This window comes from Triticum aestivum, chromosome 3A, assembly GCF_018294505.1.
Source record: "Triticum aestivum cultivar Chinese Spring chromosome 3A, IWGSC CS RefSeq v2.1, whole genome shotgun sequence".
Classification (NCBI taxonomy): domain Eukaryota; kingdom Viridiplantae; phylum Streptophyta; class Magnoliopsida; order Poales; family Poaceae; genus Triticum; species Triticum aestivum.
In genome coordinates, this window is record NC_057800.1 from 299,904,367 (window position 1) to 299,908,736 (window position 4,370).

Below are 4,370 nucleotides of genomic sequence, written 5' to 3' on the forward strand. Positions count from 1 at the left end.
GTGATCACATCCACTCGGAGAGCCCCTTATTTCAGATAATCGCCCGTTGCATCAGAAGATTCCGAAGATACTCTATGATATTCTCTCGAGACTTTGTGCCTGTTGCCTTTGCAATTACGTACGACCAAAATATCCTTATGGATAACTACACACTTGCCAATCTTACATTATATCCCATTGATCTTGTTATTACAAGATGTCCTGAACTGCTCTCCTTTTTCCGAGAATCCTTTGAGCTTGCTGCCTTGCAGTTCCTTGTCATTCGAGTACCCCTACGGATAACTTTGTGCACCTATCGAGTATCCGCTCATCCTCAATTGATTCATGTACTTCACAAAAGTCTTCGTAATACCATTCGTTCTTGTGAAAATCCTCAACAGCCTATTGTTCTTGAATTTCTTGCTTGCTTGCACTATGGTTAATACCATAAGTCTAGTAATCTTATTATCATCCTTTGTCATTATCATTTTGAGTCCGTTGATACAATATATTGCAAATGCTCGCAATCCTCAATCAGATCCTAGAATTCATCCTTTCGGCTCAGACGTCATTTTAACATGTGTTGAATATCGATCAATCAAATTGCCATCGATTGTAAACCTAAGGCTATTCTACCTATCCATCCCTAATCAGAGCATTGCTTCTGATCCCTTGTCTTGGAATTCATAATTCCTTTGCAATTGAACTTTGAGTTAGTTAGTTGTTTCTATAATCTGATCTCCTTGCATTCTTTCTTCCTCTGGTTGGATATTGATGCTCACATCAGATCGATTGTGGACCATCAGACCCCCCCCCCCCTTTCGGATTTTATCCGACAGCGTCCTTCATATTCAATAAGCTTGTAAGCCTTTCCTCGGATATATAATGCTTTTGGTAAATTGTATCCTCCGCTTTCTCAAGCATGCTCTACTGCCGAGATTGTGTTATTTATTCTTGGAATTTATGATATATGTTCCTAAGATGCCCCGATGGGTTGAACCTATGCCTTCCCTAATCTGTGTGAACTCAAAAGTTATGCGGGTTATACTCTACTGGCTTTTCATCAGATAAAATTCAATACAACAGCTTCATCAAGGCGAGAAGTAAAATGAAAGGTTACGCATTATAGAAGGGGGAGTCGACCCTGAACCTTTGTGTTCATGCCCACGGGCACGGTGTGGGACTTATCATGAAAGCTTCTTTCAAGGATATATAATAATTTGAATAATTCTTCCGGTATCGTGAATTGGATCCCTTGTAGTTATGGTCCCGACCATATTTCCTCCTTGATCCCATTTACTGGGTAAGTTACAATTACTTATCCTCTGCAAATCATTCCCCCGTCCAACCTCTACTCCGATTTACCTTCTGGCATTACACCTAGTACTTGATACTGGGAAGCTTTATACCCCATGGCATCATTCCTAGCATGATTGGCTATATTTTTATCATCTCAACTTTTTAACTGTGCTACCTGGTCCTTATGCCCGAAGCAACTTCCGACGATGAGCTAAGCTTATGTCGATCTTCTTCATCTTATCATTTCGCCTTGAACAACAAGCTTAATTTCGAGTTTGTGTCGTACCCATGGTTGCAATAACCTTTCGCTTCACCATTCCTTTGTCTGGATGTCATCGCCGATCGATTACATCTTCATGAAATCTCTCGACAAATGTGTCATGATCATCGTCAACATTCTGAGCTTTTCCAGGATATCAATCAAATTCATGAGGAGAAATACAATCCTTCCCCTCGATGATTTATGTTATCATCGACAACATTCTTGCCTTCCCAAACACAAACTTTTTCATATAATTTTGGAAATACATCCTTTTTGGCATGTCGATGGATTGTGGTTGAGCCCGTCGGCCACACTCTTATCTTTTCCCTACTAAAATTGTATGACTTATTTTCTAAGTTGTTTCCGATGGATCCTTGGTGTATCCAAAGTCTGACCTTTGCTTGAAACCATGTCAATGCTATCTCGAAGCATGTCTGTGGTAATCCAATCTCCAATAAGAACATTTGAAGCACGATACGGAATCTTCTTTAACAATTATCCAAAGACCGTTGTATGGGTAATGTCATGAAATTTCTTTCCCCTTACCTAAATAGTTTTATACTTCTATCTTGTCATGGATACCATGCTCTGCTTGTCCTTGGGAAGGATATACCCCTGAAGTATGTGTTTAAACACATTTTCCTTTCCATTGTTTTGTTTAATCTGACAATTACTTTTCCTTTCCATTGGTTTGTTTAAACCTTATTGTGATATATATTATATAAGCAGTAATATTTCCCTGCTTATGTAAACACCTCGTTGTATCACTCTGTCAGTAAGACCCTGTTACTATTGATGATGACATTCTGGTAGCCACCGATGGACGAGAACTTTGCGTAATGGTCGCCTCATTTAACGAGTAGGAAAATGGTTCTCTTCGTCCCTCGCCCTTGGTACCGACGTTGTTGCCGACATAACTGACAGGTTACACTCTAACATGCCTTACTATCAGGACTATACAAGATGTCAGCACCCTTCCTACTTTTTAACCCACCTGGTGGGCCCATAACCCACAGATCCACAGGATCAAAACCTGACTCTCCTATACCCCCTATTTCTAAAGGTTATTCCTCACGTTTGGCTTCGTATCATGTCACCAGCCACCTTCCGAGAGATGATCTATTCCGATGCTCTGCACTCCTTTCACACTCCATTTTAGACATCGAACGATTGCCTATCCGCTTGAAACTTCTTATTGCACCGTCTTACTTTGCTCTCGATGTGTTTTATTTGTTCAACTCGAGAGATACTCATATGTTCATTCTTGGGATACCCCCAGATGATTCTCCCTTATAATATCCTATCGTTGTAGGGCTGCCCCTTACCTATTCGTAAGTACGATGGAGTTCCCCGAAGAAAGGACGACAACTTCATCTTGATGCATTGGAATAAAGATTTGAAGACATCAACGAAAGGGATTAACTTCTTCGAGAAGTTCCATTAGCATATCATAACCAGAACTTTCCCCCTTACTCCCCTCTTCAATCTCCGGACGAGATTTCTTGTAGTGGAGGAGAATTGTGACACCCGGATAATTAGGCTACAATGAACCTCTGCTAATGATGCCAGGCCACCTCGATTACTGTTGCTAATCTCGCGTTAGTTTGAAAATGGTTCGGATTCAAATTCAAAATCTAGCAAACAATAAAAGTTTTCAAATATTAAAACTAAAATGTTCGGAGTGAGCCAAATAATCCATATTAAATATTGGTGGAGAAACCACACTTTTGTAAAGTATTTAAATGCACTATAGTAAGTAAAACAGTAGCAAAACAATTATTTAAATGCTTTTAAATACTAAACAAATGTTATTCTAGTTTATATAATCACCAAACTTTTTGGAGTAGGTGGCCTATGTTATTATGCTAATTTAGGAGTAGGGGTTATATTTTTGTAAAGATGTTTTGTTAACAAAAATAAATAAAAACAGAAAACTAACAAAAATAAAAAACCAAAGGATAAAGAAAAAGGGGCCTCCCCTCCCCCGTGGGCCTCAGCCCAGCTGGCCTCTGGACCAACCAGGCCGGCCACCCCGTCCTCCCTTATCCCCCCACACACGCCCGAAATATCTACCAGAAGCCCGCACTCCTCCTGATCCCCTCACTCCTTTCCCCCACCCCATGACCCGGTGTAGGTCGGGGCGTTCGCCCCCGATAGTGGTGACTGCACCGCCGCCGCCCTTTCCCCGGCGCTGCCTCGCCACCATCGCGCGGTGCTGCCTTGCCGTCGTCCTCCTCGCCCCTCCACTTCCTCGTGCGACGCCCGCCTGAAGCCGCGGCCTCGCCTCGTCACCGACCCGACGTCGTCGCTCACATCCCCGTCTCCTCCTCACACGGCTCCATCGAGCCTCGCCGGTGTTCCCCCGCAATGAGGGTGAGCCGCCATCCGTCCTCCTCTCTCCCCCCTCTGCCTCGATGTGGCCACCACACCTCGTGCCTCACCCCGCAGTGGCACCGCGCGGGCCACGCCCGTGCCACTCCAGCTACACCCTACGCGTGCGCCCGGGCACCGCGACCCTTCCCGGTGCGCTCATAGCGCCCTGGCTCTCCGCCCACGCACCTGTCACCCTCCGCACCCGCTGTCGCCGCTGCTGCCGCAAGCTGCTGCTGCTATGGCCGGCGTGCAGCAGCGCCACACACCGCGCTGCTGCCTCCCTCGCCATGCCGCGCCGCCAGCGCCGCCGCAACTAGGGCCGCGCCCTGCCCCCCGGTGAGCTACGGGCTGGCCGTCGTCGGCGCTCCTCTAGAGCGACTATGCGCGCTAGCCCAGTCAGCCCTCCCCTGTTTTGGTTAGTGGGACTAACCCCCCCTAAGCTAATCCCCCTTTATTA